At 42.8% G+C, this 12,459-nt stretch overlaps 1 long non-coding RNA gene across 2 annotated transcripts in view; it reads left to right on the top strand.

Annotated features, from left to right (window-relative positions):
- The window catches only part of LOC124502261 (uncharacterized), a 55,967-nt gene extending 47,143 nt beyond the window's left edge, over positions 1-8,824 (top strand). For both annotated transcript variants that reach the window (XR_006959885.1, XR_006959884.1), the window contains one exon: positions 7,783-8,824. This is a non-coding gene — a long non-coding RNA (uncharacterized LOC124502261). The remainder of the gene's footprint in view (positions 1-7,782) is intronic.
- Positions 8,825-12,459: the final 3,635 nt, after the last annotated feature.

The raw sequence follows: 12,459 nt of genomic DNA, 5'->3' as shown, positions 1-12,459 counted from the left end.
GAACCATGGTCTTTCTGGCTACACACAATTAAACACATGAAGCGGATCAAGGGAACTAGAAGACCAGACATTAGATGGCACTTACTAAATCTCAAAACACGGCAGAAATGGTTAATGCTTGGGGTTCAGGTAGGGCCAAACTCAGGCTGGGCTGGTATCTTCAGGAAGGCTGGTGGCACTTAACACAGGCCCTAGGCCTAGGCTGGGTGTAGAAGACCTCAGAAAGATACAGGCGACAGGTTGGGCAGCGGCAGCAGTGGGAACCCCTTGAGGAGGGAGCCCCACTTCAAGATTCAGACTTGAAGACATTCTGAACTGAGCAAGGCATGGCCCCTGGCCCTGAAGAGCATTTGACTGGCCTGGAGTGGGGGTGGTGAGCTATTAGGAAAACACTGTGAACAGGAGATATTGATAGAACTCCTTTTGGGGTATAAGTCTCTCATCAGAAATATCTTGGTCGGGGGCATCTGGGTGGCCCAGTCGGTTAAGAGTTTGGCTCAGGTCATGATCTCACGGTTTCGTGAGTTAGAGCCTCACGTCCGGCTCCGTGCTGACAGTGTGGGGCCTGCTTAGGATTCTCTCTCTCCCTCTCTCTCTGCCCCCCTCCCCTCCATTTGTGTATGGTTGTGCTCTCTCTCAAAAATAAAAAAGTAAACATTAAAAAAAAAAAAAGACATCCTCTTGGTGGTTTCTTCAACACCCATTTCTTGGCATAGACCTAGCCCAACAACCACTCTCTTCCCTGTCTCTCTCTCCACCTTGTTCCTATCCTCCCACCCCCTGCTGGCAGGGTGTGATTTCAGTGCTTTTCTGCCTGCCATGTTCTCTAAGCATGAACGCTGGTTTTTCACCTTGCACTCCTAACCAAACCTCATGGAGTGCTCATATGATGGCATGAGCCCCAGATGTGACATCAGAAGACCGGTGGCCGAGACTAGGTCTGTCACTTGCTGGCTCTGTGACCATGGGCAGGTTACTGGATGCCTCTGAACTTCTGTTTCTTTATGCATGGACATGGTGATGCTTTACTACTTACTTTAGAGGGCGTGGTGAGGAGCAAATGACGTTCTTGAGCTTAAGAGAATAGTTTCTAATACTTAAATACAGCTTACTTAGTGCCAGGCAATCGTCTAAGGGCTTTAGATATACTAAGTATTTTAATTCTCACAATAACCTTGTGAAGAAGAAACTATTATGATTACATGTGCACTGGGGAAGCTTAGGCACAGAGAGATTAAGTAATTTCCCAAAGATTACCGCATTCATTCAGGGTAAGCGCTGGGAGCTAAACCCTGGGGAGTCTGGTTCCAAAATCTATTCCCTTAACAAGCCCATTATACTGTTTATCTAATAACAATACGAGAGAACACTTAATTCAAGGCTCACTACTTGTCCGATACTGTACCAAAGGCCCACTTAATTCATTTAATCCTCACGATAGCCCTTTGAGGTATCTATGAGGCGGGGGGCATTACTAACTGTCGGAAAATGATTTGTAAAAACTTCCACATTTAGGAAGGGAGAGTAGATGAAGCCTTCCCTATTCTTCCCGCTGAGTACAACTGAAATCCTGTGCAGTGTATATAAAACAAACACAAGAAGAATTTGAAAGGTGGAGATGAGAAGGCATATCAACTGGGGACCTTGGAATCAGAGGAGCAGGATGCTTTGAGTTACCTGAGTTTTCTGTTTTGCCTCATCTATCCCAGAGCTGGGCTGAAGAAGCTGGCAGCCTGGAAAGGCCAATGAGTGTAGCCCCCCGAAAGCCCCAACGGAAGCCTGCTCTTGGGAGCCAAGGGAGCAGCCTAACAAGACGGAGACCTTTATCGGCAATAGCTGCTCTCCTGCAGCCGAACCCTGCACAGGAATCTGGGAGCCCGCTCTCCCCCATGCCCGTGAGGCCCAGAGGGAAGCCTGGACTTCTACCCTTGTGAGGCTTCAACAAGGAGCCCAAACCTCTCTGCCGGGGCTTTCATCCCCCGAAGGTAACGAGGCCCCCTCTGTGTAGTCGTGTCAATGGAGACCAGTTGGGCACCCTGGACTTCCGTCTCCATCCGGAAGTGCTGAGGTGCCTCTCCCCATCCTGACTGGGATGGTGTCAGAGAAGGCCTCATGCAGAATCAGGACTTTCAGCACTGCCCAGCGGTAGTGAGCCCCCACCCCCGGACATGCCCGCCATGATGTCAGTGGAGACCATGAGAGGAGCGGTAATGAGGCACCCCCTCTTCTGCCCAGCTGGGGCGATATCAGTGGAGGCCCAATCCCCCGCGATCCTCCCATGCCCCGCGAGCTGGGGCATCAACAAAGGCCAAGTGGAAAACCTGAACTTCACCCTCAGCTGGCAGTAATGAAGTTGTCCCCTCATCTTCCCCTGCCAAAGTAGTGTCAGAGGAAACCAGACAATATGAAGGTTTAAACAAGATTCAGAGTCTCATAACAAAATAGTCCAAATGTCCAAGAAAAAGAAATTGCTCATTATACCAAGGGCAGGGAAGAGCTCAGACTAAATGAAAAAAGACAAGCAATAGATACCAACACCAAGATGACAGAGATGCTGGGATTATCTGACAAAAATTTTAAAGCAGTCATCACAAAAATGGGTCTGTGGCTTATTTCACTTAGCATAATGCCCTCTGGGGAGGCCTTCCTTAGGAAGGAGAGTGAAAAGAAGAAAATTAGGTCCACATGTGCTCATTTGCCCTTCTTTTTCCCTCTGATATCTTGAAGAAATGTACGTACTTTGACAGTTTTCTGAAATACAGTGTTCCAAGTGTTCCCTGAACGTAACCGTCAGGATTTCTCTAAATCCATTTAAACTGATCTCTTAATAATTTAAAATGTATGTGACCGGGGCATCGGTTTAAAGATATTTCCAGGTTTCTCATGGATTTGCTTTCATTTTCTTGTCAACAACTCATTTGACACAATTTGCCTCTTTCGTTCCCTCACATTTCTTTTTCTGATGGTTTCAGCCAAAGGTAGAATTTAACAGGGTTGTACCCCTGAGATTTCCAGTCATAGCGTCATGCTGTTCATCCCTGTGGGTTTTGTCTGTTACCTCTACTAGATAAATTAGTAAGAACTCCTGCATCTTTGAAGAATCTTGGCGATCATGAACAATCTCCTGTTTTCCTTGCCGGTTTTATATCTGTCCTCCACATCTTTCTCAAACTATAATCTTGCTTGCCATCCTTTTCTTCTTTATTTCCATCATGGGATTTTGCTGGTAGCCTCTTCCTGTCATCGCACTGGAAACACATTATTATTTTTATTTCTTGTCCTTGAGAATAATAAAAAAAAAGATAAATATATTTCAACACCACAGGACACTTTCTTCTTTTTCCAAATTGCCTTAGAACTAATGTTTCACATCAAATGCCTTATAGAACACAAATCTCAAAATCAATTAAGAAATTTTTTTACTGAAATTAAGGGTGCCAGAATGATTATATAGAATCTTCTTTCCTATTCTCAAGTACTTAGAAAGAAATGCCTTCTAAGCAGGAATGGAATTCAGACATATTTGGGATTAACATGAGGTCCCCGTGGAATCGTATATCGTGGAGGTCTGTGTGTCCCGAGAGTCTTGTAATAGATGATTTCAGTTGCCCAACCAGTGCCAGGCATCCACACTGAAGTGTGTTGGGACAGTGTTGGTTGAAGTCTGAGTGCTCTCATCCTTCATTTTTCTGATGAAGCAGCCTCAGCAGTGAAGCAGTCTTGAGTAACCATCATATCTCAGGCTGCGAGACTCTGAGGTATTTATTCATGAGGTTTGATTTTATTCTCCCAGAGCTGGCTGCTGATTCAGAGAGCAAATTCCACTCCACTCGGCCTGAGCATAAAGAACTTATTTTAAGTTCTAGACAGCTTCTGGTATCCTAGGGAAGTCGGGCCTCCTCTGACAGGAAGTGGGAGCTAGAAATCCAAGGAGCTGTCTCCAGATCTCTCTCTCTCCTGTGGTCTCTCATGTGTCTATCTGCTCTCCCTGTGTCTCACTCTTGCTCTCTCTCCTTCTCCCTGTCATTTCATTCTCTTTCACTGTGAACCTGTACCTCAAAATGTCCACCAGCCCCAACATTGCATCATCTCCTTCCTGCCCAACATCCTCCTGTAGCCTAACTCTGTCTCTCAGAGTTCTGATTCCAAATCCCCGAGGAAGAAATTCAGTCTCGACACTGTCTTTTAGAGCCCTGCTGTAAACTTCTAGAAAGCCTATCGATGTGATTTAATCAGTGACTGCCTGGGATCTAGGGCTTTCTCATTGACTCAAGACAGAAGGAGTGCACAAGATTAGATTATATGAAAAAAGATGGGGCAATTGTTTAAAAAAATTTTTTTGAGAGCACACAAGTGTGGGAAGGGCAGAGAGGGAGGGGGGACAGAGGATCTGAAGCAGGCTCTGTGCTAACAGCAGCGAACCCAATGTGGGGCTTGAACTCACAAACTGTGAAATCATGACCTGAGCTGAAGTCAGTTGGACTGAACCACCCAGGTGCCCCCGGGAAATTGTTTAAAATACTAGTGTGTTCTCTAAGGACACCTACATTTTTTTTTTTTAGGTTTGTTTATTTATTTTGAGAGAGAGAGATAGATCATGCATGCAATGAAGGTGGGGCAGAGAGAGAGGGATGCAGAAAATCCCAAGCAGGCTCAACACTCGCAGTGTGAGCCCGACTTGGGGCTCGATCTCACGAAACAGGAGATCATGACCTGAGCTGAAATCAAGAGTCAGGTGCTTAACCGACAGAGCCACCCAGGCGCCCCACTAAGGATACTTGTTTGTTATATTTTGGTAATACCTTTCAATAAGGCTTAATATTTGCTGTACAGGGAGAAGTTTCTTACAATTCAGTCTGAGCCAGACGAGGACCCTTTATTCTCTCTTACAGTAGAGTCTGTGGGAGCTGCTATGTAATTGAGAGGATCATGGCATTCGGGGGATTGGACTACTGGAGAGAGCAATGGGTTGATAATTGAGAGCCCAAAGATTATGCCCAGGTCCCGACATAATACTAATTTATTAAATTACTAAATTACAAATTTATATTTGTAAATACAATTTATATTTAGTATTACTAAAATACTAAATACAAATCAAGTCATTTTCTGGGCCTCTTTTTCTTTCTTTCTTTCTTTCTTTCTTTCTTTCTTTCTTTCTTTCTTTCCTTCTTTCTTTCTTTCTTTTTTCATTTATAAAATGATGGGGCTTGTGTTAATCAGTGATTCTCCAATTTTTGGAGTATGAAAACTTTTCTTAATTTCAAAAAGTTATGGATAACACGTGATATGGTGTTGATTTTGTTGCCCAGTGAAAGAAATTAAAAAAAAACAAACAAACAACCTGTAAACCCTGGTTCCAATACTTGTAATAATTCCAGAACCTCTGGGAGTCCAAATCTCTGGGGTTCCACAGCCTGGAACCCCCGGTTTAGCTGAGTTTGAGGTCCCTCCAGGCTCTGATATTCTCGTATTCGAGTCAAGCAAATATGGGCTCCTTAGAAAAACATTCATTTATTCAAGAGGAAAGCTGACATTCAATACTACCAGATCTGAGAAAAGCACGAGTTTTTGAGAGAGGTGAATTGAGGCAGATTTCAGGGTGTACGAATCTGAGCTGAGAAGATGGGAGGAAGAATCAATACTAGTCGCAGTGGGAGTGGGGTGACATGATGGCGAACAAGGTTCCAGAATGTGGCTCATGCCAGGAAGAGGGTCAGATGCCATGATCACTAACAGAAAGAGGCAGAGGAGAGGCAATCTCACCCCCAAGGCAAGGTGGATTAACTCTTCCAGCCTTAAGTGAATATATTATATATTAGTATATTAAATATAAAATAATATCTTTTTTGTTTTCAATGTTTATTTTTGAGAGACAGCGAGAAACAGCATGAGTCGGGGAGGGGCAGGGAGAGAGGGAGACGCAGAATCCGAAGCAGGCTCCAGGCTCTGAGCTGTCAGCACAGAGCACGCGGGGCTCAAACTCATGAACTGTGAGATCATGACCTGAGCCCAAGTCAGATGCTTAACTGACTGAGCCACCCAGGCACCCCAATAGAAAATAATATCTTAATGTAATACGATAATATAAGTAATAATATGTACTCATATGTGTTATGTCAATTAATATTCATCTGTAAAAGCACCAGGGCAGTGTATGGTATAGAGTAGGCTGGTCTCCCCGCTCCTCCTTAATCACATCGACAGTTGAAGTGTTAACGAAAGCCTTCTAGTTAGACTTCTCTAAAGACGAACACCAACTGAGTTGACGTCACGACATTACTGGCAATGTCTTAGGGTAATGTCTACAATATATGTACGAGAGAGAGGCTCACGGAAAAATACATTCGTGAAGCGTGCCCCAACACTGTCCCTTTTATGTTTTCAATACTTTGCATGCTTCATATCAAAGAAGAGATTGATTCTGAAAGACATGGTGCCTCACAGCACTCTTCATGAATTTCAAAGGAGATCTGAACCTGACAGTGTACGTTTCCCAGAGTTACATACAGATTTGGGTATTAGGTTGAGGATATCAGGTCAAATTTCTACCCAGATAGTCATCTAACTGCAAGGAGAAGCAAGATGGGCAAGGGAAAATTCTTGAAAAATCTTTGAGGCTATTAATTCTCAGGGTTTTAAAAAGTTACTAATATTTCAATTCCCATGTTCCAATAAACATTCCCTCTCTCTCTATGCTCCAGCAACCTCAACTGTAGAAACTCTAAGAGGGGCACCTGAGTGCCTCAGTTGGTCGTGTCCGACTCTTGATTTCCTGAAGTCGCGATCTCACAGTTTGTGAGTTCGGGTCCTGTGCTGGGCTCTGTGTTGACAACACGGAGCCTGCTTGAGATTCTTTCTCTCCCTCTCCCTCTGCCTCTCCCCTGCTGTCTTTCTCTCTCTCTCTGTCTCTCTCAAAATAAATAAATATGTTTTTTAAAAAAACACAAAGTTTCTAAGAAAGTGTTGGTTCAAATGCGAACCAAACCGAAATGTGGTAATATTCTGAGCAGCCATGGGATGTAGGAAAAGCAGAGCCTCTGAATATTCTATTTCCTTTCTAATATGAATCAAATCATATTACTTCAGCAAAGCGATGAAAAAAATGTTCAGTGAACACTTCCATGAAAAAAGTTTGTATATTCATCTATCACGAGTGTTGTGTTCTGTTTTCAGAATCAACCGATAGGCAAAATATGTTCGAAGAACAGAATGTGTTTTAATCTCATCATCGAAAACTGCAAATTGATGCTATGGCTGATAGAAGTTGAAAGTGGAGAGAGGAGGAAGAAGAAAGGAGAGTTCCAGAGGGAGAGAGACAGAGAGAGAGAACAGAGAGAATAATGGAGAAAGCTTATTAAAGAAACAGAAGAAAATTTCCCCCAAATAAAGGGCATGTCTCCAGCCTGAAAGGTCAGACTGATTGTTTAGCTCAGTGAATAAAAAATATGTCCACCGTAAAGCTACAACACTGTGAAAGTTCGAATCCCCAGGGATGGAGAGAAGATCCCCAGAACTTCCAGATAGAGAAAGAGAAAATCAATGTACATACACAGCCTTGGTTATAAGAGTGGCATTGTTTGTAGCTTATAAATCTCGCTACTCACAGAGAGCTTTTCTTCCACATGAGCTGATACCGTGCTCCTAAAGACCTGTCTTCTAAGTTTTACCTCTGATTGCTTCTCTGACAGTCCTTCTTATTCCCCGCGCCCGTTGAAACTATTGCTACAAGTTTCTATCAAATATTCAACGTGACCTCTTCTCCCTTTGACCCATTTCCAGATCTGACACAAGTGTGAACTGGCCTGTATCCGCCTCCTCTTGGTTAAGGAGCCATCTCTACAGTCATCCTCTGTCCTGGGCAGTGGCAAGTGTGGATTTTCTTAGCCCAGGCCAGCTGACCTCAGACACCAGCGTTATCTGCGGAGACCGACCCCAACCTGCTCTTGGCACGCCGAGATGTTGACAACACCTCTTCTTCTTCTGCTGGAAGCAGATACAGTCTGCAAACACCATCACACAATCATGAGAATTCTCTCGGCCTCTTCCCACACCACGGACCCGTCCACACAGCATTACCATCAGGCAGGCAAGCTGAGGCAGCAAGAATCTGTTTATGCTGACAGCCGACGCGTGGGTGGGTAGGCACCGTGCCCTAGAAGCAAGTACTATTAAGGCTTAAGGATGCAGGCTTGAATTTATATATTTGTATAAGATCAACCCCCCCCCTCCTTTGTTCTGTCTCTGCGGTCCCTCATTTCCCTTGAATCTCTTTCGCGATGGTGGTACAATAGTACCTACTCCAGCGTGCTGTTAGGCAAGGATTTCTACTTCTTCCCATTAGCATTTCATTGTTCCATAGATTTTAGGTGTTCCTGTGCCCTGCTAGCCTGAGGACACCAGAAACTGTTCTAATGGTCACTTCTACCAGTTAGTGTTTACTACATAACAAATTGCCCCTTGATGGCTTAAAATAACAACCAGTTTTTAGCTCACAACTCTGCCGTTTGGCCATTTGGACTGAGTGCATGTAGATAGTTCTGGCTGGGGATTCGCTGGTTGAAGGGCCTCAGTTGAAATGGCTTTTCTCTACTTTGCACGGTTTCTCATCTTCCAGCAGGCTATCCCAGAATGGTCACCTGGTGACTGCAGTTTTCCAAGAACAAAACATCGGAAGTTGCAAGGCCTCTTCCCCCCACCCCTAGTTTTGTTGAGAAATAATTGGCATATATCATTATATAAGTTCAAGGTGTAGCACATGATGGTTTAATTTACATGTGTCATGAAATGAGCACCACAATAGGTTTAGTTAATATCCATCTTCTCAGGGGTGCCTGGGTGGCGCAGTCGGTTAAGCGTCCGACTTCAGCCAGGTCACGATCTCGCGGTCCGTGAGTTCGAGCCCCGCGTCAGGCTCAGGGCTGATGGCTCGGAGCCTGGAGCCTGTTTCCGATTCTGTGTCTCCCTCTCTCTGCACCTCCCCCGTTCATGCTCTGTCTCTCTCTGTCCCAAAAATAAATAAAAACATTGAAAAAAAAATTTTTTTTAAAAAAAATTAAAAAAAAATATCCATCTTCTCATATAGATACAATAAAAAGAAAAAAATTCTGACGACGAGTGCTCTTAGGATTTACCGTCTTAACGATTTTCCTAGATATCATCCAGCAGCGTAGCTAAAGTCATCATGTACATTACATCCCTAGTGCTTATCTATCTTACTACTGGAGGTTTGTACCTTCTGACCACCAATTCCCTCTCCCTTCCCTCTTGCCTCAAGCAGCTACAAGGCTTTTTCCATATCTCTTTTCTTACGAGTTTGATTTTTTTAAATTTTTCATTAGAGTCTACGTATAAGTGAGATCATACAGGATTTGTCTATCTCTGACTTATTTCACTTAGCATAATTTCTTCAAAGTCCATCCGTGTGTTGTAGATGATAAGACTTCCTTTTTTTATGGCTTACTAACCTTCCATTTTACACACACACACACACACACACACACACACACACACGTATGCGTGTAGGCCACCTCTTCTTTATCCATTCATCCATCAGTGGACACTTAGGTTGTTTCCAAGTCTTGGCTATTGCAAATAATGCTGCTAGGAACATGTCGATGCAGATATAGTTTCAAGTTAGTGTTTTCATTTCCTTTGGATATATTCCCAGAAGTGGAATTACTGAATCATACAGTAGGTCTATTTTTAATTTTTTTTTTATTTTTTTTTAACTTTTTAAAATTTATTTTTGGGACAGAGAGAGACAGAGCGTAAACGGGGGAGGGGCAGAGAGAGAGGGAGACACAGAATCGGAAACAGGCTCCAGGCTCCGAGCCATCAGCCCAGAGCCCGACGCGGGGCTCGAACTCACGGACCGCGAGATCGTTACCTGGCTGAAGTCGGACGCTTAACCGACTGCGCCACCCAGGCGCCCACTATTTTTAATTTTTTGAGGAAACTCCATACTGGTTTCCATAGTAGTTGCACCAATTTCCAATTCCACCAACAGTGCACAAGGGTTCCCTTTTCTCCACACCCTCACCAGCACTTGCTAGCTCTTGTCTTTTTGATGATGGTCATTCCATCAGGCATGAGGTAATGACTCAGTGTGGTTTTAATTTGCATTTCCCTAATGACCAGTGATATTGAGCATCTTTTTATGTACCTGTTGGCCTTTTGTAGTTTTTTTATGGAAAAATGCCTCTTCAGGTCCTTTGACCATTTTTTTAAGTTGGATTATTTGTATTTTTTTTTTAATTTTTTTTTCAACGTTTTATTTTATTATTTTTGGGACAGAGAGAGACAGAGCATGAACGGGGGAGGGGCAGAGAGAGAGGGAGACACAGAATCAGAAACAGGCTCCAGGCTCTGAGCCATCAGCCCAGAGCCTGACGCGGGGCTCGAACTCCCGGACCGCGAGATCGTGACCTGGCTGAAGTCGGACGCTTAACCGACTGCGCCACCCAGGTGCCCCGGATTATTTGTATTTGTAACTATTGAGTTGTATGAGTTCTTTGTGTATTTTGGACATTAGCCCCTTAGGTAGTTTGCAAATATTTCCCCCATTCTGTAGGTTATCTTTTCACTTTGTTGATGGTTTCTTTTGCTGTGCAGAAGCTTTTGATGCGGTCTCAATTTGTTTTTGATTTTGTTGCTTGTGCTTTAGGTGTGGTTTCCAAAAACTCACTACCAAGGCCCATGTCAAAGAGTTTTGTTTCTGTTTTCTTTTAGGAGTTTCAAGGTGTCTGGTCTTATGTTTAAGTCTTTAATTCATTTCGACTTAATTTTTGTGAGCAGTGTGAGGTAGGGGTCTGGTTTCATTTTGTTGCATGAGAATATCTAGTTTTCCTAACACCATTTGTTAAAGAGACTATCATTTCTCCATGCTCAACACAGAGCCTGATGCAGGGCTCGATCCTATGACCCTGCAATCATGACCTGAGCTGAAACCAAGAGTTGGATGTTCAACTGACTGAACCACCCAGGCACTTCTTGTCCCAAATATTTTATGTATTACTTAAGTTACACACCAGAATAATAATCTCCTGACATGTTGGAGGATTCATGATTTTGAGTCAAAACACCTAATTCAGGGTATGTCTCCAGACCTCTTTTAACTGTATGTAAGGCCAAGTAATGGCAAGTATTATGAAATCTTCAGCATGGGGCTCAGCACATAAATGCTTAGCAAATGTTTGTTGAATCTGAATGAAAAGATGGGAGCAAAAATGCTATATAAATCAGAGGAAATTAGCCTGAAAACCTATCCCACTAATTCTGTGTTTATGATCAACTTTTATCATGGAAACTTGGAATTTAACAGGTGAGAAAAAAGATTTGATTTAACTTCCATACTTGCAGTATGGGCTGTTGGATGGAACAGCAGCACGTCCATTGCTGTACGTAATAGTTGGGAATTATAATGAAGGGCAGAATGAAGAGGGTCCTTAAACTTTAGTTCACTAAGTCACCAACTGAATTAAGAAATCACGTATCTTTACAAATTCCAGCAATGTTCCTCAGCTATTTCAAGCGGGACCTCGGAGAAGCACCTAAACGAACTATTTTTTAAAAACCTCCTTTCTTTAGAAGTTGCAACACAAATTGGCAAGAAGCAGAAAGTGACCTCTTAATTTTGTTTCATAGGCCCCATATTCAGTTTGGTCTGATGCTCTTTCCAGTCCTGTTTCTCCAAATTAAAAATTGATCAATAGAAACAATACGAATACATTAGAGAAATTTTTGCAGATTCTTAGTCTAAATATATTTTCCTAAGTCCTATTTAGTAAGCAACTGCAAGAGTAGGCTGGCTATTTACTTAATGACCATGAGAAGCCATCCTGACCCTTCCCAGGAAGGTCAAAGAGCAGCTTGTTTTTTGGATGCCTAATTTAATTGGACAAAGGAAATTGCTTTCATCATTTTTGTTTTGCCCTTCCTAATTGGATTGAATGTCAACTTTCCACGCGATGTTCCCCAACATACACTCATGTTCCTAATGCAACCAGATTAGATCAATCTGCATCTGTCTTCATTGTACCCTGGGACTGCATAAACTTTGAATACATATTTATTTTGTGGATTTCATTTCCATGTTAATTAGAATTCAGGTTCCTGGAATTTCCATTCTGAGTATGATAATCTTCTTATAGTCAGCATGATAGAAACAGCTGCATTCGTTTACTTCATGAAAAATGGTGTTTCTGGCTCAGATGAGCATTGGATATGTACTTTCTAGATCAAAGATTGTGCCTCCATTCCTTCCTATAGACTTATCAGAATGTATTAATGTATTGAGAACTTTCAAACTCAATTTTATGAGGTCACTGTGTTTTTTGGAAGACAAAGTGAACAACAAAAATTATTGGGAAATGATACTAAAATGCATCTCATTGCCTTTTCTTCTACTGTAATCACTGCTCTCCAAGTAGACTTTTTAAAAAGATTAACTAGTTTCTT

The sequence above is a fragment of the Lynx rufus genome, unplaced genomic scaffold (genome assembly GCF_022079265.1).
Source record: "Lynx rufus isolate CCGP_SWC_20201006 ecotype Redwood Valley unplaced genomic scaffold, mLynRuf1.p SCAF_7, whole genome shotgun sequence".
In the NCBI taxonomy this organism is placed as follows: Eukaryota; Metazoa; Chordata; class Mammalia; order Carnivora; family Felidae; genus Lynx; species Lynx rufus.
This window is presented reverse-complemented; position numbering and strand designations above follow the sequence as displayed.